Raw genomic sequence first — 24,736 nt, forward strand, 5'->3', positions numbered from 1 at the left:
TGTCAACTTTTTTTTCCAATAACATAATTTTTCTTCAAGCAATTGCCCCAAACAACATTAATCTCCAAGTTAATAATTCCAAGTATGTAATTCCAAGTATATCTCCATGAAATGACCATGCCAGGTCATTAAATATTGTTCGTTATTGTCAGTGTTCAACTATGAGAACACCTGGTACTATTATATTTTTTATGTCTGCTCATCTGTCAGTTTTGGAAGGATATAAAGTTTTCGCTTGCTTCTGATAGTGAATGAAAGTACGGATGAACTGAATATACTCTCATCTGTAATTACGATAAGTTTTATCTTCGTTCTCATGGATGCTATTACTATGGTTTTAGTAGGTACTGATTTGGTCAGGATTACTTCGCGTTCTTTTGTATACTAGTAAATACCAATTTCAATTTTGAATCCAAAATACATGTAATTATGGTGGATTGAATAAAATGCTGTCCAATTGAGCCATCTATAATCATAACTTATCTTCTATTAAAACAAACTAGAATTATATTAGACTTCAATATGCATTCAGAAATATTAAAACAAACTAGAATTATATTAGACTTCAACATGCATTTAGAAATATTACATTCTTTAGATTATCAGACGGAACACAACTTCGAGACAGAGAGATAGACATACAACCTGTGTTGGTGTAAGAGGAACATTGTCTGGTTCGTCAACGATTATAATGGGGGAAAAGGGGCTATGAATTGCGTACCTTATTTTTCTGCCCTAAAAAATGGTGCATATTTTTCATTTATTACACATTTGTGAGACTTAAACCAGTTTTGCATACAAGCATGCTGCAGTGGTTTGTGTTGTTTCCGTCGTTTAAACGATTCTAGAGTCGGGAAGTGGTACAATAGTCCTATGATAACTGCTTATTACCTACGGTATGTGAAGTGAACTTTTTATTTGTACGCTTTACATGTTTTACCTGTCAATTAGGTTTTCTTTCACTTCTTCTGCTTCTGTTACAAACACTCGAAAATTCTTCCAAAAACGCGTATCACTGAACTAGGAACCGAATGAATTATGCCGAATTCCCGTAGTATCACTTTCTTCTCTTTTGCAGCAAATCATTTCGTCACTATAATATTATAATTATTAATTTGGCGGGAAATTACATAAATGTTACATAACTGGCGTTTACGTTAAGGACTCAACTATTGAATCAACAAAAACCGAAAATGATTATGTCCTTCACGTGTTTACACTTACTTGTTTTTCACTTATGCTAATGTGCTATGTCTATATGTCATTTTGTTTTTCTTTGTTGACAAATTTGTTTGTTTTTTATAATGATTAAGATTATAACACAGTGTTGACTGCTGTACCCCTATTTTTGACATTTTTACCTATGATGTCTGTTTGTTTTGTTCACACATCGTTGTCAATGTAATGGAAATTTAAGCGACTGTCATACAATTGAGTTTGGTATTTTTTGTTATTTTATTTTTCAAACCTTTATATTGCATCATATACACTTGAGGCCATGTTCAGTCGACTTTTCATTTTTATATAATCGAATGAAATGATCTTATAAACAACTTTCGATAAAAATTACCCTCGAAATAAATCCGATTCTTTTTTCAAACGGATTTTAAATAATTATAGTTTGTCAATCGGTTGGCTGCTCATAATGCAAAATGCAGCTCTATCGAAAGTTTTGAAAACTAACAAAACACACCGTTCGCTTCTTTAATGCCAAGTTTTAAGGAATTACAAAAATAAATACCACACAATATCACAAATAAAAAGAATCAACTTTTCGAAATTTCTATGATGATGTATTTGCCACCACGTAAAAACGAAATGGCCATTGCCTCATACCATTTAAGTCACTGCCTTTAAAAACCATCGAAAAAAGTATGGTATTTTATTCAATTTTTAGATCTAAAGTTCCATAGAACAAGATTTTTTATTTCTTTATTCTGTATTATTTAAAATCACCATAGATTATAAAACTATTGAAGATAAGAAGGCATCAAATGTACGTTTTAAATATTTTCTAATGTAGTGTCGCATTGAAGTGCAGTTTGCATGGGCGTCTGAACATTTGCCCTTCTTCACGGATCCACTTGGTACAAACTGAAAATAAAACTGCATTTAAATAAAAATAAGCTTAGTAAATAGTATTTTGATCTAACTTTCAAACTTTTCGAAATCAGTATACATCGTCATTATTGTGCCTGGTTTTTATATCCATAATCTAGTTCGAAATGAAATATAGTAATTTAAATGTATTGAATTAAATCCACAATTAAAATGTAGAATTTTTTGAACGGCTTTATAAGTTTACACAATATATTATATTTTATCTTTTAGTTTTATAGATATGTACATAGTAGTATTGATTCACCAGTCCTTCACCATTCATTTGATATCTTAATTACCAATATATATTCTACTGAGGTTTGATATTCACACCTATGCGTGGGAGCTGTTTTGTTTTGAGTGTGTACTTCTTTCCGATATGTTCTTTTTGACCGGGCCTGAGTTGGTGGTATTACATCTTATAAAGTCTACCCCAATATTTGCTGTATACATAAGTTATTTCCTGCCAAGTTATCTAATATGTATCGCAATGTACCCGTGGTTTTCTAAATGTTTGTATAGTTTTTGCTCGCATCAGTGTGATTGTCGGGCTAAATAATGACAGCAAATGTTTGATTTCTATGCCAGATTTAATTATTTTATTGATACTACTCCATGGCATTGTTCTTCAATTCACAATTGTGGCGTGAGCGTCAGTTTGGTGCTAGGGACGGTTATAATATGTAGTGATTTTTTTACACCGTGTTGAAGGCCTCACTGTGACTGAGATGAAAAACAGCATAAAAAGCGCGGTTCCTTCTTTTTTGGTGGTTTTTGCTGTGCATAAAACTGAGAATGGAAATAGGGAATGTGTCAAAGAGACAGAAAACAGCCGAAGTCCACCAATGGGTCTTCAACACAACGAGAAAATCCCGCGCCCGGAGGCGGGCTTCATGCACTAATTTTGTGTCATGAATGGAGATATACCATGTCCTTTCTATTCTACTAAATGTAACAATAGTCAATTCATCATATAAAAACATCAAACACATGACTAAGAAGTTTCTCGTTCAGAAAATAATCCCGAGATAATTTTGATCCGGACGTATTTGATTATTTTTATATTTTGTATTACCTTTTCTTTGATCATTGTTATGTTGGATAAACCTATATATATATAAATAGTTTGAGATGGCTTTATTAGTTCCACTACTAAGAATTCTTGCCCTTTGACAGTTTCAGTTTATGCTTTACACGTAACATTAGGCTCCTAGTTACATAATCATTATAAAGTATAACATGTATTTTTTACATCACAGTGTATCAGGGAACAAACCATCAGGTTAAGTGTAGGTAAGGCACGGACGTTAAAGAAAAAAATGTATGTTAAAATCAACTTTTCGCATTTGTCAAAACTTTCTTATATGCCTCCATCAAATATTTGACTCGTTGATTTAACCATTGCATAATGCAAGTATTATTTTCAAACTTAACAAGTTAAGTGCTTTAAACATGCTATTTGTGTTACTGACAGAATTCTCGCTTCGTATCACATGGGCTGAATCAAACCTCTATAAATAAAAGCCAAGGACATCTTGCGTTTTCATGAAAATGTTCCGTTTACCTAGATCTACCCTTTTTACAAAACGAACATCTTATACTGTACTATTAAATCACTGTTGCGGGTTAAGGAGAGCATTCAGAGCTCGTTTTGTATATAGATTAGACCGTTGGTTTTCCTGTTTGAAAAAATTGTTTTACACTAGTCATGTTGTGGCCCTTTATTGCTTGCTGTTCGATGTGAGCAAAGGCTCCGTGTTGAAGGCCGTACTTTGACCTATTATTGTTAAATTTTTATACATTGTGACTTGGATGAAGAGTTGTCTCATTGGCACTCATACCACATCTTATTCATGGACAATTTAGTGGTTGCCGTTGGTTGCTGTTTCGATATTTGTCTTTCGTTTATTGTTTGTAGCATAAATCCGGCTGTTGGTTATCTCTTTTGAGTTGTTTCACATTTTTTTTATGCCAGGGCCTTTTATAGATTACTGTACGGTATGGTTTTTGATTATTGTCGAAAGTCGCACGGTAAACTTTAGCTGTTTACATCCTCAGTGGTTTCTGGTGGATAGTTGTCTCATTGAAAATCATATAAAATCTTGGTATTTCTATATCTTTCATTTTCACTTCCATTGTCTTTCTAAGTCGGTTTAAATATTTGGTTCTACAAACAGACGTTGCATTGAATATACAAATAAAGAAGCTTACTCCATTTTGATCCTAATAACACAGGACATCCTCCATGAAAAACACGTTCATCTACCTCTCCATTTGGAAGAATATTATACCAAAAAGCAGCAGATCCCTATAAAATAATTTTTAAAAATGCTAGTATTGATCTTATCTATCTCTTTCCTGAAGCAAAATTATTTCACTTCTGGATGGAAATGCCTCAACTTTGATTTGAAAGTTGATACACTAAAATGTCTCTCCTATTGCATATTGGATTTTTAAACTCATGAGATTATCTCACTTGTCAAATGAAAAATGTACATGTACTTAATTCAAATGCGGAATATTTTCTACCAAACATGTACAATTTCTACGCTACATATTTAGAACTATGTTTACTTAAATTCACTTGAAAGAAGATCAAGACCATATGACATATGTCAAACTGTCTTAATACTTTTTCAAATAATCTAAGTACATACCAAATATTGTTGGTCTATCAAGCATGAGCACGGTTGAACAGAACCCATCTGCAGTATCACCTGACCTTACCTCATTTTCAGGGTTGATTGATCAATGTTAAATTTTCATGGTTAAGTTTGTTTCTTAGATAATATAGGCAATAGGTCAACTATATTTGGTATATGGAATGACTGTAAGGTGTCTATGTCTGTCTGGCAGGCATGATCTGACCTTGACCTCATGTTCATGGTTCATTGGTCAATATTAAGTTTTCATAGTTAAGTTTGTTTCTTAGATACTATAGGCAATAGGTCAACTATATTTTGTGCATAGATTGATTGTAAGGTGTACACGTCTGTCTGACATGGTTCATCTGACCTTGACCTCATTTTTATGGTTCATTGATCAATGTTAAGTTTTCCTAGTTAAGGTTGTTTCTTAGAAACTAAGCAATAGGTCAACTATATTTGGTGTATGGAATGATTGTAAGGTGAATATGTATTTCCGGTTTGGTTTATCTGACCTGGACCTCATTTTCTTGGATCATGTTAAGTTTATGAGATACTTGTAGTAAAGCTTTATATTTAGAACTATCAACATAAAATCAAATGTCAGTAAAGGAGGCGAAACATTTCAGCGTGTGCACTCTTTTGAATATCATGTTATTAGAATAATTTTACAAATACTTATATAATGATTAAAATCAATATTATTCAGCGCTTCACCTTGCTGTTAAAAACAATTTTGAAACAGTGGAAAATTTTATATGTTTTGTTAAGAATTGCACAGATGGACATCCTTAACCGAAACGAATATTTGTACCTGAATGTCATTTCATAGCTGTACTTCCATGGGGCTCGGATCAAAATATACGGGAAATTAAATCATTAAAACAGTTGACGGGCAAACAAAGATATTATGGTGTGAAAGAAGGTAAAGATTTAACAAATTTTTAAAATGGCCTCAGTGAAAAATCAAATTATATAGAAATTGGTCTTTCATCTTTTTACTCCGTATTTGAAACACCCGATTACACCAATGAGGACTCACATATACATTCATATAACAATGCATTGCAAATTTCAATATGTGCGCGTATGTTTAACTGTATAATTATTCAAATACATGTTTGGTATGTAGATAATCTCATTCAATGAATAAATGGGGAATAAAATAAAACATTTTGGGGACAATATTGATTGCGTCTAGTCCATAGTAAAAAGTTTATTTAAACTTGAGGACCACATAGGAATATCGATTAAAAATACTAATTTCTGGAACACGAATCGAAATGGGTCTTTTGAGTTATGAAGTATTCTATTACACAAATGTTATATAGGTATTGATTTGATATTAAGAATGAATCTATATTATAATAAAACATGATGATACATAGAAGTTGTATCTGTAACTAATAAAATATGATAAAGATAACTCTTCTGAATAAAAAGAAAATCGTATAGCTGTAATAGACCACTTTCGAGTTCATCCTTCACCTGAAAAAACTCGTCAATTATGCATGCCTTTATGACGTCATTTACCAGATAGAGGGGATCGCCTGTATACCTGATCTATTAACGTTCATCAAGCGTCTTAGTGATCGTCATTGTGCAGGATAAACTAGAAATAATGTTTGTTTTGTAAGTACTTAATCACAATTCCCTAATGACAGTAGAGCTGATTGTCAATTATGAGAATTTAATTTGCCGAATAATTTGTGCAATATAGCATTATAGTTTTTCAACCACTTGCTCAACATTGGAACGGAAGTGACGATGCCCCTAAACGCACGAATGATGTTCACTAAAACCAGAGTTTTTGACGGAAATGCATCGAACTCGAAAGTTGTCTATTGTTAGAAATTAACTATTATGCATTTTGTTTTGTATGCTCATTCATATATTTCAATAAAAACGTCATGCTAGAGTTGTAGTTTATATTTAACAATACATTTGATATATTTTTCTTACGTTAAATGTTGCATATTGTGAAAATTTATTAGCTGATTTCAAATTTTGATGAAGACTAAGTTGTCCAACCACAACACGGATTATAACAAAAAAGGGAAGTAATTTTTCCGACTTTGAAAAAATGCGCAACGGATTTCGGTTTGTATGCAAAACAAATGTATATTGTTTGTTTTAATATAAATATTTACTTTGAGATACAGCTGTATCAACCAATTTTTGCAATATATCATTTTCTTACGTATATAAGTAGACTAATGTAATTCTACGAATAATTTTTTTCAAAGTTTCATAGAAACACTTTATCGACTCACCAGGTCTCGCTATTTTGGAATTCTTGCAATTACCTGAGTTTTTGTTTGTTGCATTGATTTGTGATTTGCCTCGTCCTAATCGTGTTACGAGATTTGAACATCGGTTATCTACTGTCACCTTTATTTTTTCTATATGATTTTCTTCAACATTTTGCACCAAAAATCCTTATATGTTACTTATTTACCGTGTATGTGTTCACCTTGCACATATTTACTTGCTAAACGACGCTTCGTCGGTAACCAGTTACACGAACTAACGCCAGTGAAATTAAAGTCAGGTTTGTTATTTCCCATTTTTTCACTTAGCGGTAGTTCACTCTCTATACTACGTTTTCCTAAGAGTCAAGAGCCTGTTGTTCAGTGGTTGTTGTATGTTGGTGTGGTTCATAGATGTTTCTCGTTTCTCGTTTTTATATAGATCCAACCCTTGGTTTTCCTGTTTTAATTGTTTTACACTAGTCATTTTTGGGCCCTTTATAGCTTTCTGTTCGGTGTGAGCCAAGGCTCCGTGTTGAAGGCCGTACTTTGACCTATAATTGTTAACTTTTTATACATTGTGACTTGGATGGAGAGTTGTCTTATTGGCACTCATACCACATCTTCTTATTTATATTTACCTGACAAAATAGATGATTTCAAATTTCCCACTTACTTTACATGAACTTTATTGAATATTTAAGCTACATATGACCACGGTAATGTTTGCAGATGTCGTTACTGCAACCCATCTTCTTTCCTCGATTGAGACATCACCGAATGAGACTGATCACAGATTTTGTGTTGGTCATGAGGGACGCGAAAGCCGGTACAAGTAGTGCTTGCCATTCAGATACATCTGAGTTCAACCATTATTTTTTTATTGCTGAGGTTCTTGTAGCTCAATATTTAGTTTCCTGTAAAGGTTGTTTTGGGGCTGTTGTTTGCTTTAGGCCATGATGTTTTTGTTCTTTGTATTTTCTCGACAAGTGACCAATATGACTAAAAATAATTTCACTACCTTCAGTTGTGGAAAAAATTACTAGGTTTAGACTAGCCATGAAAAAGAGTTTGTTTCTTGTAGAAAAATATATAATACAGAGGGAGCAAAAAAATGTACTCGTAAGTCTTTTAAATAGTACATATACGAGAGAGATTGACCATTCATAGACGTCTTTATATTGAAAGTATACAAGAAGTCATTGATCACCATTGTGTTCGTAGACAACAGTGTAAAATATCTGTAAACTAATCTGAACACAGAAAATATTCATTTTAAACTTTAAAACTGCAAACCGTTTGCATGAAATAACTACATATTATTGAACTCAGACGTACCTTTGTTATCGGTATTCTTGTGTTGATTCTAGGGAAAATCGTAGCACCTCCAGCCCTAACGTCATTCAACTAGAAGGATACAAATTAAATAAAGCTAAAGTAAATATTAATTGTTCTAAAAGTACAATTATGTATTCAAAAGCCAATTTTATTTCTAATCTTTTTATTGACTTATCTATGTCGGTGAACCACGACAAGATTTTACGAAAGAAAGAATCACCACCTGTATAATGTTAATTATCCTAGTAAAGACAAGATTTTTCCATTCAACAAATGTCTTCATTTTGAGTACACTATATCGCTTACAAGGTGAACATTAATTTTAATGATTCGATAAATTGGAAATAGCTATTCCATAGAGTTGAAGCGACAAAATGGATAATGTAGGTATTTTGTCTAGTCTCAGGTCTAGTGAAATAGACAAATTAGATTAAATTTATGTCACACGACTGTCGGGGACATTAATCGAAAATATACACCACCTGCAGTTCACACCCCGTTAATGTATTGTTTGTTATCCTCAGTTCAAAAACCTTTGGGAATATTAGAATATTCCAAACCAAAGCCCAATTCATTATAATTTCAAGAGGTCCAAAACACTTCCATTATTGATAAAAATTCTGGTATAACGTACAGATCGACTGCAAATAAATATGAATATTGCTAACAACATCCTAAACCCGTGGAAACTACTTTGAAATATGATGAAAAGGTAGTGTTTAAGTAGAATTTGCTAATAAGGGTTTGGAAGCTGTCAAAATAAGCTTTTACTGTGGGATGCATTTGAGAAATTCATGTGTATGCCAGAAAATGGGTAAATCACAAGACAGATGAACCAAAACTGAACACTTTATCTGAATTGATCAAAGCTATTCGGTCATGCGTTCTGAAACATTCAAAATCTATGATTCACAGTAATCACGTGTTTGTAACCATTTTCATGAAGCCCGAGATTCTGGATGGTTTATACTCTCTTCACGACAAATATGTTGTATTTCCAGCAAACTAAGCCCCAAATCAACATTGTTTTTATGCAAAAGCATTATTTGCAATGTCTAACTAAAGAACTTGGAATTCACTGCAAAATTGGGCATCTTACATTATTCACGAACGAAGGGATTTTAGACAATCACTAATCCATCCTTCTTTTCTCTGCTATTTACATTAAAAAAGGAAGATCAAAATCTCGCGTATTTTACTGGATACCTAAACTTCACAAAATCATTAAAAAGAATAAAATATACTTTAGCTGATGTTTGATTTCACATATTTCTAAAGTTCTTACATTTGTACCACCATTCTTTAGACACTACGGTAAGAGGTAGCCTTTAGAAATAATGTGAAGAAGTACATTTTGTTTATTCAACAACTATGTCAATCTGATGTGAAAATAGCACATTATAATTGTAATGCGTTCGACGCGCTTTCTGGATTTACCTTTATTAGGAACATTCAAAGCCAACTATTTGAAAGCCAGTGACATGTTAGAAACGAAACACGCGAAGATCTAATGACATAAAGGAACCTAAAATAATTGTCATATCCATCTATGGTCAACTTAGCCTGAGGAATCTTCTTCAAGTTCTTCGTTCGCAATCCTTTAATCTTTACATAAGGTTTAATATTTTGGAGCTTTTAACTGCTATTCCCATGCTCCGTTAAAAAAACCACTACATCGTCTTATAAAACAGAGCTTTTTCTTCAAACATAGGAATCGTCTATAAAAAATCCTTGTTGTAAGTCATGAATGTCTTAATAACTTTAATATCTTAGTATCCTGCTTTATTCATAATAGGCGAGTGACTTTAACCATAAAATTAAATTTTTAATGCACCCACCTAACACACGGCTAAATTATATATCATTTGAAAGCTACACATCTGTACTATATGTTTTGCCCGGTCGTAAAAAAATCGTACGGTGCAATTTCCGTCAAATCAAGATCAAAGGCCAAGGACGAATAAGTGCATATTTTCTAAGATTTCAGCTTGATTGCATAATATGACTTTTATATACTAAATTCACATATGCAAACCATTTAAACTTTTAGCAGAGATATTAACGGTCATTAATCAAATGCATTTTAAAATATTTAAAACGTGTTTTTGATAGACAGCACATGTTTCCTGAAATTCGAGTAAAAGTTAACAAAATGTGTGAAAACCCAAATTTTTCTTTCTGATGCAACTGCTAATCACTTAAAACTAAGTAAAACCTTGTAATAACTACCAAAGAAGTTTTTGACATCATAAATTTCCTAAAATTATGCTTACTTCTAATCAAACAGCAAATCATAACAACTCATGCAGTTGCCCAAAATACCGCCATCTGCGAAAAAACAGCTTTTAAGCATTTCTTCCTATTTAAACATTGTATGTGGTCAATATAAGATTTAATAAACAAATTCTTAAGAATCTGAAAAATTTAAAGTAAAAAAATATGTGTGCGAATCATACTATTGCTTGAAATAAAGGGGGCGAAACTAAGAGATTGCAATCTGCATTGTAACTACCAGCCTGAAATAAACATCTTTTGACTTTTCTAATTGTTTGATTTGTAGCTTCATTATAAATATTGATGTAGTGAAAAGACCTTTTATTTATTTAATGTGAACCATAAAAAATAAATTGAAGATTTAGACAAAAATAAATAAAAAATAAATTGATGAAAATTGAAATTTAAAAGAATTTAAAAACCAGTAAACACATTATAAAACTTGACTTCTTGATTGCTTAAATTGCGTTGTTCATTGTTTAAATGCATTAATTCATCAAATAAGAAATATTTTGAAGAAAACAATCCATTAATACGCAACGATTCTAGTTACAACTAGACTTTCTGAATAGCTTGAATGACTAGTTCATTTTTCATACGAGGATGACTTCATGCAAGAGCTTCTGATGACGACTGAAAAGAAGCTACCATTATCTTGAAACTTCACTTTTCACTATATAGATGATGTCATCTCGCTTAATAGTGCCAAATTTGTCACAATGTTGGACTCGTATTTTCAATTGAAATTAAAAAAAAGGCTCAACAGATATAGTTTACTCTACCACTTATCTTGAAATCGACGATGAGGGTTGGTTGAGAACAAGTTTTACGACAAAAGAGATGAGCATAAACCAACCCATAAAAACACTCCTTACTAATTCTAGTAACGGGTTTTACTACTGAAACGGTCATTTTAAACTGAACAACTCTTAAATGCCTGAATTTACCGCAAGGAAAAATGTCAAGATCTTTTTCAGTTGTTCAGTACATGTTCAGTACACTAACTACTGCGATCGATTAAGTACCAGTCAGTACTGGTTCAGGTAATTAAGAAAAAACGCCTAGCGTTAAATCTAGTACTGACAAGTACATTTTAGTATACTTCAGTTCATCGAAAGAATCGTTGTCCAGTACTTTTCAGTGTATCAAAATAATATGAGGATAGCTTCCCTTTGATTAGCAGAGGAATCAAAAAAAAAAAAAAAGCGAAAAAAAAAATTGAATAAATAAATATAAAGAGACATGATCGGCAACGGGACTGTAGATACACGGTTTTGTTAACATGCGTTTCATTTTCATAAATTGGTCATTTATAACATAGATAATAACTGTTAAAATATTTGTATGAAAATAGCAATAACCAAATAACATTCTAATAATTATTCTTTAATGGTTATGCAAATATAAAATATTGATGACTGTAAACTGAGACTACAGCTGTAAATCGATTTCCGTAAAGATTAGAATGATGAAAAATCCCGATAGCTCTCGAAAATATAAACGCTATGATTTCGCGCCGTTTGTCTGGTCTTTTGGTAGTTTCTTGCTGTGTCCGACTGAAATAACGTAAGTATATATTTTGAAAACATTTTGACATTTTCGATTGATATACATTCCTTACTTTACACAAGGATTTGCTATACAAATCCTTGCTTTACAAGAGTGTTTGTTTGATTTGTGAACTAGTTGAATGATCAAATTATAACTATCCAAAAAACCAAGCTGATTTGAAAAAGGTTATGAAATTTAAAAAAAAGACACCTCTTTTTGTTAAAACAAGAATTTAATAACAATTATGAACTTTCATAACAATCCTTGATAACCTTTTAAAAAAGGAAATGTGTTCCAAAGTTACAGTAAAAATGTATTTTAATCATATCTAAAAATTATTTTTGTCAAATTTAAAGACATGGCATACGAGAACCACTTTAATATGGTTTAATTACCTCAGTACAAGTGAGTTTTACAAGTAAAAAGAAAGCCCTACTTTTCTTAAAACTCGTGTATTACTTATCTAGTGAATTCAAAAAGCCCTGCGATTTAAGTTTAACAGGATGTTGCAATTTTGAATGAATGTTATTTAGAATTTAAAACTCTCTGGTAGGTGTAATCTTTTTAATAAGTTTTCCAGAGCAGGAGGTATTGCTTTATACATCACCACTAATCAGAAGAAATATTTTAATAATTTCTTTAAAGTTTGATCCCTTTTTGATATATTTATATTATATATATAAAAAAGGGATAAAATATTTAAGAAATTATATAACTATATCATATATACTCTATCCCAAATTATAATAAAAGATATATTTCAAATATCCTAGCTTTTTTTATCTAGATTAATTAAATTCTAAAATTTGACAGCATTACACCAAACTACACAATGACCTGGGTTTCAGTAAGATTAATATATTACTAATATAGCTTTATAGTTTGATGAAAAAACAAGTTGATTTGAAAAAATTATAAAAAAAAATAAAGTGTACTATCTGAATTTTGTCCGAAATTGGAAATCCTAGTTTTTTTTACCTAGATTAATTTGAATCTTAAATTTAACAGCAATACACCAAACTACACAACAACCTGGGATTCAGTAAGATCAATATATTACTAAGATAGTTGTATAGTTTGATGAAAATCCAAGTTGATTTGAAAAAGTTATTAAAAGAATTAAAGTGTACTATCTGAATATAGTCCTAACTGCAAATTCTAGCTTTTTTACCTAGATTAATTTAATTCTTAAATTTGACAGCAATACACCAAACTACATAACAACCTGTGATTCAGTAAGATCAATATATTACCAAGGTAGTTGTATAGTTTGATGAAAATCCAAGTTGATTTGAAAAAGTTATAAAAAAAATTAAAGTGTACTGTCTGAATTTTGTCCGAAATTGCAAATCCTAGCTTTTTTTACCTAGGTTAATTTGAATCTTAAATTTGACAGCAATACATCAAACTACATAATGACCTGAGATTCAGTAAGATCAATATATTACTAAGATAGCTTCATAGTTTGATGAAAATCCAAATTGATTTGAAAAAGTTATAAAAAAATTAAAGATGCCTATCTGAATTTAATCTTTTTTTTTTTTACCTATTAATTAAATCTTTCATTTCACAGCAATGAATCAAACTACCAAATAGACTGGTATTTTGTAAGATCTATATATAATTTAGTTAGATGAGCTGATTTACACCAGTGAAGACTAAATTTGAAGGTCCAGACTAGTCGAGACAGGACGAGACTGGTTGAGACAGGTCGAGTCTTGGTCGAGACCATTTCAGACTACACCAAGATCATCAAGTACTGAATCAGACTAATTAAGTAAAGTCGAGACCTAGTCGAGTACAATTAAGTACAGTTAAGTACTGTGGAGACAATGTCGAGACTAGTCGAGTAAAATGTGTGCTCGACTTTACTGGTCGAGCACAAAAACTGGTCTTTTCAGACTCAGAGCAGTTTGTAGTGAAGGTTTGAAGGGTCCAAAATTAAACTTTGTTTGATTTCAACTAAAATTGAATTATTGGTGATTTTTTTATATGCTGAATCTAACCATGTTGTTAGATTTTGGATATCAGTCCATTCTAAGTAAATTAAATGTCCCATTTCAAATTTTTAAGATCATTGACCACAATTATTTTGTGTCAGAAACCTATATTATGTCAAACATTTGATCACAATCCAAATTCAGACAGTATCCAGCTTGAATATTGTGTCCAAACTTGCCCCAACTGTTCAGGGTTCGACCTCTGCGGTCGTATCAGGCTGCACTCAGCGAAGCATTTTATTTAATTTTCATTTATTGTCTAATTGAAATGCAGTATGAAATAACTGTGTTCTAGGGCCATGCTTGAATGCTTTCTCCTACCTAAATAAAAGTTGTTGTAATTGTGATTTTCTTCTTGGAATATAATTTTAGAGTACTAGTACTTACAATATTTGTTACACAAAACATATATAAACTAAAGAAACAAGTCCAGTCTTAATATCATATATATATGTTTTTTTGTAGATGATTCCCAGCTAGAAAAATGAAGCAGTCTACAAATGATAAATGTGCACTTATGATTTGTAGGAAATATATACAGATGTCAATTGTGGATGAATTCATAATTTTGTGTATATTATTTATTGTTTTATGAAAAATGAATAGCTCAAACAGCATTGTACAGTACCATGAAGTGATGCTAGGATTAAACTGGACAAGAAGCAAATAGTACATTGAATAAATAGCACACTAATAATTTGTTAGAAAGATCATACAACTGGATGGCTGTTAATACCTTGGATAATTATTCATTTGAAATAGCAATTTGGAATTATAAGTATTCAAAGTCTTAGTGCATATATTTGTAGTGCATCATCATGCTCATACATGTATCTGAATTTAATCGTGCCTTGGAATAATAAAATTTCATAGATTCAGTGAATATTTATATTATAGTACACCTGAATTTTCTGGATATGTTGCAATGTTTACCGCCAATTGACTGCTTACTGTGCTTAAAGTCTAAATGTGTACCGATACATGTATTTCTGATAATCTTAATTACAAATGCACTGTTTATAACCAAACTGGCATTTTATTCTGGTCAAACAATACTTCAAAGTATCATTTTATTTATATGACCATTGATCACAGCTATGTTTGCTATTAAACAAAATTCAGACAACAATAAATATTCAATTACATGTACATGTAATTATATTCATGATATTGTAGTCTTGTATAATATAAATTAAGGAGATGTGGTATGATTGCCAGTGAGATAACTATCAACCGGAGACCAAATATGATGTTGCAACAAACAACTGCTAAAAATGTGCCTACCAAATTTAAGTAAGGGTGATTGTAAGTTAGTTTCTTATTCTAGACTTAAAATTAGTATTTGCTACTCCTCAGTATACATGACGAAGCATGTAGTATTCAAAAAAGAGTTGAATGTCTTTCAGCAAACTATTTCTCTTTTGAGGTAGCATGCTTAAAATCTAGTTAAACCTAGATCGGTCTACTACAAATTAAAGCAGGTTTCTTACATACATGTATAAAAATGGTGTCCATAATATGCATAGTGTTTGCCATTGATGTAAAGCCACCTTCATTCATTGGAACAGAAAAAAAACATGTGAATACCAGTGTTAATAGAGGTCACCAGCTGGGGTCGAAGTCACATTATAAAAAAAGTTCAGTTAAGGCTATGATACAATACCAGTAATGCATAGATGGTAATAGTATGTCCCATTATTTGACCGGATTGAAGAAGTCCAAAACTTTCTTGTAGTCTGGATGGGGGCTCCTTAAACATGTTAATTTTTGTATTCTTTAAATTTGTAGATCATTTTTCCTCATCTTTGAAAAAAGTGTTAATTCAGTTTAAATTCTTTTGAAAATCATTTTACTATTAGATTTTATTTTATTAGTTATACAAGTGTATGATTTCTTTATTCTGTGCATCATTCATTTCTGTAATCAGTATTGTAATTTTTATTTACAGTCGTTATTCTTTATACTTTGGCTCCCCATTTTTCTCTATTCTTTATATTTTTTTGCCATTATTCTAGATTGATTTAACCCCATCCAGACCTACATTACTGCGGAGTCTTATATTTTTAGCAAATTCCCTTCAGGAAAAATTGTATTCTTGTGGATATTTAATTTAGTGGGTTTGCCTAGTCTAAATATAATTCTTTAGAAAATGTGAACTTCGTTGAACATTTAACTTTGTGCTTTATCTATTACCATGAAATCCAATATTTGGTTTCCCAAACACTAATGAATCCAAAGTAGCAGACATCTACCCATCAACCAAAAATTAACAAATGTCTTAAGGTCAACATACACTTATAAAAAAGTTTTTTGGAAATTTTAACTAGAGAATAAAAAAAAATTAGATGTGGTATAGTTGCCAATGAGACAAAAACCCACCAGAGACTAGATGACCTAGAAGTTACCAACAGACAACTATATATAGTTCACCGTACGGCATACAGCAGTGAGTAAAACCAAGAATGTATATATAAATCCTTGGCAAAACCCAAACAGCATATTTTCTCCAAAGAAAATTTGGTCACGAAGATTGAACCTCCCCGACTGTAATTTTGTAAAATAACCTATTTTATCTCGATTATGATTCATTACATGCACTTGGTCCTATAATATAAGACTTCGGAGTTTCATATCATTTACATTCAACGTTTTTTATCGGATATATTTTTTTTACCATCAATGTTGAAACCCGTTTTTGTCGAGCCTGCGACTTTTGTCGCAGAAAGCTCGACATAGGGATAGTGATCCGGCGGCGGCGGCGGCGTTAGCTAACTTCTTAAAAGCTTTATATTTTAGAAGCTAGAAGACCTGGACGCTTCATACTTTGTATATAGATGCCTTATGTTACGAAATTTCTGTCTGTCATATGTCCAATGTCCTTGACCTCATTTTCATGGTTCAGTGACTACTTGAAAAAAAAGTCAACATTTTTTGTAATGTTAATTTCTTTCTTATTATGAGTAATAGGATAACTATATTTAGTATTTGCGTACCTTGCAAGGTCCTCATGCCCGTCAGACAATTTTCATTTGACCTCGACCTCATTTCATGGATCAGTGAACCAGGTTAAGTTTTCGTGGTCAAGTCCATATATCAGATACTATAAGCAGTAGGTCTATTATATTTGGTATATGGAATGATTGTAAGGTGTACATGTCTAGCTGGTAGGTGTCATCTGACCTTGACCTCATTTTTATGGATCAGTGGTCAAAGTTAAGTTTTTGAGTTTTGGTCTTTTTTTCTTATACTATATGCAATAGGTCAACTATAAATTGTGTATGGAATGATTGTAAGGTGTACATGTCTAGCTGGCAGGTGTCATCTGACCTTGACCTCATTTTCATGGTTCAGTGGTCAAAGTTAAGTTTTTGAGTTATGGTCTTTTTTTCTTATACTATATGTAATAGTTCAACTATATTTGGTGTATGGAATGATTGTAAGGTGTACATGTCTAACTGGCAGATGTCATCTGACCTTGACCTCATTTTCATGGATCAGTGGTCAAAGTTAAGTTTTTGAGTTTTGGTCTTTTTTTCTAATACTATATGCAATAGTTCAACTATATTTGGTGTATGGAAATATTTAATGATCTATATGTCAGTCAGGAAGGTTTTATTTGACCTTGACCTCATTTTCAACGTTCATTGCTCAGTGTTAAGTTTTTGTGTTTTGGTCTGTTTTTCTTAAACTATAAACAATAGGTCAACTATATTTGTTGTATGGAAGAATTGTTAGCTGTACATGCCTGCCTAGCATGGTTCATCTGACCTTGACCTCATTTTCATGGTTCATTGGTCAATGTTTAGTTTACTTGGTTAATGTTAAGTTTATGTGACAGTTGTACTAAAGCTTTATTTTAGGACTATCAACATAATATAAATGATTAGTAAAGAAGGCGAGACATTTCAGCGTGTGCACTCTTGTTTTTTTTTTACTATCAATGTTGAAACCCGTTTCAACATTGATAGTAAAAAAAAATTATCCGATGAAAAACGTTGAATGTAAATGATATGAAACTCCGAAGTCTTATTTATAGGACTATACATGCACTGTGTTTCTTATTTGAGTCTCGTAGAGATTCACACGATACATAGACCTTTCAATTTGCATTTGTAGTGAATAAAATTTCAGTTTTCAACTGATTTTACCGGTTCATGTAACCACGTTCCTCCTTGCTCTTTTACCGAAGACGAACACCCTAAAAATACAATTGTATGTACCACCAAACGTTTACAAATGGTTTATGGTGTTTAAGCATTTATGCATATATTTTTAATCATGTACAAATATGTTGTTAATATCTGTTTCCTTGTCAACCATGTCAACAGAAACCACTTATAACTACAACAAACACATTTTCGGGAGACGGATTTATAAAAGTTTTTCCAAACTTGTTTCCGAATCCCATATTTGAATTTCGTGTACCATTGTACTCCTTAATTGTTATTATTTTTCATTAATAAATACTGTTTAAACTAAACACATTTAATTTGCCGCAAACTTAATATTCACTACAGTTATGCCATCGGATGCCAAAAGCAAAACAAATGAAATCAGTTAACAGGATTTAAATTATTTTTTGTAAATAATTTGTGAAAGGAAACCCCAATAAATACAAGACAAGACAAAGACAAAATGTTTTATTTCCTCAGACACAAACGTGTACAAGAGGTCAAAACATGATAAAGTATACACATAAATCGACAGCAGAGTAATGTATAATAGCACGTGATTTTCATGACATTGAGATATATACATTATATGTTACCTATTAAGTTTAAAGGATTACATTTGTACAGATATCTTCCTATTTATTCAGTGATTGTGAGTACCTAAATATATATATATATAATGTATAAAAAATGTATCTACAACACATAAGTAATCTTTCTAAGAAAAGTACATACTTTCCTATACACCTTTATGTTGCACAATGAAAGTAAACCGATTAATTTCTGCCTTGAAGGATATTGTAAGTAATAATTAGGTACGAGATTTTGTCTAAGAAGTGACACACTAGGATGTGCACAAACACACATATAATGATATTCGTCGCCAATATTTTGATTACATAGATGACATATCCTATTTTCTTTTAAAATCTTTTTCCATCCATACAAGAAACGGGCTATGATTACCCGCAAAGAATAACAATAAGAAATAAATAACCAAATATATGTGACAATTTAATAAATTCCAAACAAGGTAAAATTGTCCGTTCGCTGTTACATGTAACAGGATGAATAATATATCGGTATAAGCTAGTTCGGCATTTCTATGGGTTACACGTCAGTATGACAGCAACCGAACGACAAAAGACATCTTGAGAGCAGCATGGGGTATTCCAACAAAAGACCGGAGTATATAGACATGATAGAATACCGGTATAGCAAGCTCTAAATCGTCCAAAGTTTATAAAAAAAATGAAAACAACATGTTAATAATTTAATGTGTATTAATGTCATTATCAAATTGTGAATAAGTCAAACAAAAACAATCAAAAATCTGAGACGATGGTCAGTTTCTTTCTTTGAAACAGGTTTACGTCTATCAAAATCACTCACAAGAGTTTTTGTGTCGGACATATATTTGGATCCATCCAAGCACGGTATATTAAAAATAAGGAGATGTGGTATGATTGCCAATGAGACACCTATCCACCTAAGTTCATCGGAAGTGGATGTAAACAATTATAGGCAACCACGCGGCCTCCAAAAATGAGAAAAACCCATATAATAGGCCCCGAAATGAAAAATATGAATAAATAAATTGAGAATAACAACTTACCAAACACAAATATGACAGACATGAACCAACAACAACCACCGAACTACAGGCGGGGTTAAACGTGTTTGAAGGTGCCAAACAGCCCCCCCCCTGTTTTTTTACCTAGGGCAGTGGTGTAACAGTACAACATAAAAACAAAATATAAAAATCAATCAAAAATGTCTTAACTCATCAGATCAATACAAAGTAGAAAAACATCTAACAAAAACACAGACTCGACGTGGCATGGTTCCCCCACAAAGTCAGATCTGTACTCAGCAGTTACTGACACCTAATTCAAAGCCAATAACAACTAATAATAATTAAAAAAAAAACAATGTATATAGGATGATCACGCGTGTTAAAATCCTGGACAAGTCTACCTTTTTATTCATAACAAATTACTTTTTTGTTTGTGTGTGTAAAAGAGGGGATTCCTTTATTTGATACACTTGATTTTTTATCAACAGGATAAAATGGCCAGAGACATTACACCTGATGCACCGGCGGGGTAAAGCCAGTGCTTGGACACATACAAACCTTTGCAAGAACACTTTTGAGGGGTCCTAAAATGATATGTTGCAGGGCACTCACTTCCCACATAATACTTTGACGAATTACGGTTAAAATATTTGCTCTTCATCACGGTTGACTTACTTTGCAAACCTCATTTTTATTGTTCTTGTTCTTGATCACTGAAATAATTGTCACTGGATATTACAAAAAAAGATCACAATGATCGAATTCGTTCCAGTCAATTTTAGATATGAATATTGTGGATGGTTAAAAGTAAATTCTATCGATTGGAGAAAAATAGTAGACAAAAAGGTATATGTTCAAAGAATACAAAATATATACCATTACAAACCGAACCACAGACTGTGAAAAAAAGTGACGCGTCATAAAATCGACATAACAGGTTATATCTCTTTGATACTATATAAGCTAGATTAAGATTTCTGAATTTTTTTTCGTACCAAGCTAATTTCAAATGATTTATTTTTTGTCGTGATTTTTTTTTATATAAATTTAAGATTAAAATGAATGGCAAATACTTTCAATCTGACTAGTTCTTTTTCTTTCTCCCGGATCATTTTTTTTTTTTCAGAAAAAAAACATAACCCCCTTTAATTGTCTGTCCCTATGAACAAATTACACGAGGAGCTATATGAGCAAATTGGACCTTTTTCATATTTCAATGATTAAATTTGTTAAAGATATTATAAATACATGTACATGTATATATCTTAAGACTAATAAAGCTGAATAACGACAACTAGCAACCTAAAATACAAATGTATATTAACCAGTAAAATGCCCAGGACTCTTTATAGTTATCGTATATGCACACAGGACAGGACGGATATATCTATTCGTTGCACGCTCTTTATTTTAGTAGTAAATTTTGGTAGATTTTGAAAACGAACTTCGAGAGATATTTATTATATTTATAAAATAATGAGGGCACGTGTCACTGATTACACAACTACTCAGCCGTGAATTATCCAATCAACAAAATTGATTGGATTATCCTTATTGTTTATAAATATTATGTTATTAGAACAGTGTTTTGAATAAAATTGAATAATACATGTTATACGATGTTTTTAAGTTGTTTCGGAATTGTTTAATGTTATATGTATTAATTTACTTTATGCGTAGTGCATTTTTACGATTATGAAGTAAAAAATAAAAACTCCCTTTCAATGCATTTTAATACAGTTTCTCTTATGATCGTGACCTGTTATATATTTCTTGCATGAAGACATATTTCTCGTATCACACTGCACGGAGCGTGATACAAAAAACTTTAATTTTGATTATTAGAAAAATACCTAAATATGATAAATGACAGAAACTGAGAGGAAAACGGAGATAAATTAATATTTCAGAATTTATTTAAATTCATTCAAGGCTTGTAATACTGGACAAGAACAATTTTAATAAGAAATTAAATCTTACTATATGAGATTTGATCATATGAAAATCGAATGTTGATAAGTACAGCAAGTTCAAGAAATGTATTACTGGACAAGAATGAGATTTAATGACGAAATATTTTTTTAGATAAAATTTGCATATGTAAGCTGTCTATTAATAATGTTCAACACTATCAGGGGTTACAAGAAAGGAGTAGGCCCGGTAAGACCCCATTTTGGCCCCAAAATATAGCACTTTTACAAATTTGTTAAAATTTAAGATTTTAGCTATTTATTGGAAAGCATAATACTTTTGTTACATAAATATTGGTTGTTTTTTACCATACAATGCACATGCATCAGGTACTAGCATCATTAATTCATGCAAAATTACTAAAATTTTCACAATTTTAACATTTGTGCTAATTTTTAGACGGTTTTTGTCTAAATTAAAAGTGGTCGCACTTGTGTTCAGTCTTAATATTTAGATATATGTTGTATTTGATGATATTACATCAGATATATCAAGGTTGAGACTGAACACGAATGCGGCCACTTTCAGTTTAGACAAAAAAAAAAAACATCTGAAAAGTGACGTTTTATGGCATATTTGATAGATTTTCATACTTAAGCTTGAATTTCAGCGTCTATAATGACCAAATCAGTTAAAATATTTTACAAAAAACTAATTGAATCGACTGAAGTAGACACTTAATAAGTGTTTAAAAAATATAAAAAATCTTTCATCAGATGTAAGTCAAATTTTAGGCCAAAATTAGCCCTTACCGGACCTTCTCCTTTTAGGGGGGGGGGGGGGGGGGGGGGGGGGGACGATTAAGGACTTTGCAAAAACAGTCTAACTTGCGAAGCCTACTTTGATATTCTATATGACAAAAAATAGTGATTCTTTTTGTAGATTTAGAACTTTGAACACAAACATTTCTATTGAAATTGGTAGATGGCAAAATAATAAGAGAGAAAATTTTATTTGTACTTTATGTAATTCCGGTGATATTGGCGACGAGTTTCATTATTTTTTAGAATGTTCGGCAATAGACAAAAAGAGACAAACGCTGTTTAAACGGGGGTTTTGACCCCAAAGAACGCCACATTTTGCAATGAATTTTATCGATATTTTTCAACGTTTTCAAATGAAATAAATTGAATGGAAAATTTCCCGGCTTTGTGAAGATTTATCAATTGGCTTCAATATTTACAAACAAAATGAAAAGTTTATTTAACATTTTTGCAAAAACAGTATGTTTATTATTTTTCAAAGGGAAACCTTTTTTGATTGCCAAGTTTACTTGTATGTGTTTATTACCATCACTAATCACAGTGAAACTCCTAATTATTAAAGATCAAACGACCTAATCAACATGATAATTGGTTATGCATATCCCCAAAAACGGCACGTGTGGATAAAAACTTAAATAACTTTTCAAATATTGAATTGATTTTATGAAAACTAAAATTATAAGATCAAAAATTAAATTATCTATCGAATGCATACCCTTACCGCACACTAAAATATCTATTACATGTCCTGAGTGCACTTTTTATGTTCTGAGCGGTATTTAGACGTACCGTAATGTTAGTGGCCGAATAAGGCTAATTCGATAACCAGGTGTTTAGTGTTCGGTGACCCGTATCGGCGCACACTATACATGCATGTATCAGACAAATTAACAAAAAAGCTAATCGCCAACCCAATCAAGGATGTCCACCTCGGCTTTAAATCACATGTTACAGTCGGTTGAAAGTTACCTGTGTATATTTAGTTCTAACTTTTAATCGAAAAAAAAAAAAGAAATGCATGCATATGCACTAGCCTTACATGTTTGTACATTTTATTTCTACAAATTACCAAACTATTTCAACTCTCTTCTCGAATGTACTTTTAAGGATAATGATACAATGTAAAAAAAGGGGGTTAAAATAGACCAGGCTGAAGCTAGCGAACAATAACTAGCGAACAATAAGCCAGCGAACAATTAGGCGATATATCTAAAAACCGAAAAAATGAATAAGACAGCAACGGCCGTTAAATGAAAAATATTTACAGGCAGAAATTCCGTCCAAATATTGCAATTTCAACTCTATCATGAAATGGTATTTATCCCATCCATTGATAAAACAATTCACATCTCTTTTAGGCTAATATTCAGTACCACAGTAAATCTGCATCTGTCAACGGATTATTTGTAGGTGTAAAACCACCAATGCACCCACTTCCATTTAGAACGTATGTAAAAGTAGTCCTTCCCTGTAAAATACAGCACCTTTGATGTCATTGTTTAACTGAACTAAGATACACATTTGCAGAAATGGGGGTTGGCCTATTCCATGGCTTCTAGAGAAAAATAATGAGGGGTGTCACGGAGTATGACTAAATAGGTCTTGTAGAGGAGAAACAGGCGCTTCTTTTGCGCAAGGTATCGAACGGCGCTATGCTCAAAAGTCTGAAACTAGAGCTCAAAATTTGAAAAAACTTGTTAAAAACAGGGGGGTTGGCCTATTCCATGGTTTCTAGAGAAAAATAATGAGGGTTGTCACGGGGTATAACTATATAGGTCTTGTAGAAGAGAAACAGGCGCATCTTTTGCACAAGGTATCGAAGGGCGCTATGTTCAAAAATCTGAAACTAGAGCTCAAAATTTGAAAAAAAATTGTTAAAAACAGGGGGAATGGCCTATTCCATGGCTTCTAGAGAAAAATAATGAGGGGTGTCACGGGGTATGAACTATAAAGGTCTTGTAGAAGAGAAACAAGCGCATCTTTCGCGCAAGGTAACGAAGGGCGCTATGTTTAAAAATCTGAAACTAGAGCTCAAAATTTGAAAAAAAATTTATTAAAAATAGGGGGTTGGCCTATTCCATGGCTTCTAGAGAAAA

At 31.9% G+C, this 24,736-nt stretch overlaps 2 long non-coding RNA genes across 2 annotated transcripts; one reads left to right on the top strand and one right to left on the bottom strand.

Moving 5' to 3' along the window:
• Positions 1–1,703: 1,703 nt before the first annotated feature.
• LOC127726100 (uncharacterized) lies at positions 1,704–8,407 on the bottom strand. The gene is made up of 3 exons (XR_007993330.1): positions 8,333–8,407; positions 4,312–4,408; positions 1,704–2,094 (listed from the first exon to the last, which is right to left on the bottom strand). It is a non-coding gene; the product is annotated as an uncharacterized LOC127726100 (long non-coding RNA).
• On the top strand, positions 5,193–17,655 carry LOC127726093 (uncharacterized). The gene is made up of 3 exons (XR_007993324.1): positions 5,193–5,227; positions 17,452–17,472; positions 17,620–17,655. It is a non-coding gene; the product is annotated as an uncharacterized LOC127726093 (long non-coding RNA).
• The last annotated feature ends 7,081 nt before the right edge of the window (positions 17,656–24,736 follow it).

This window comes from Mytilus californianus, unplaced genomic scaffold (genome assembly GCF_021869535.1).
Source record: "Mytilus californianus isolate M0D057914Y unplaced genomic scaffold, xbMytCali1.0.p SCAF_16, whole genome shotgun sequence".
Classification (NCBI taxonomy): domain Eukaryota; kingdom Metazoa; phylum Mollusca; class Bivalvia; order Mytilida; family Mytilidae; genus Mytilus; species Mytilus californianus.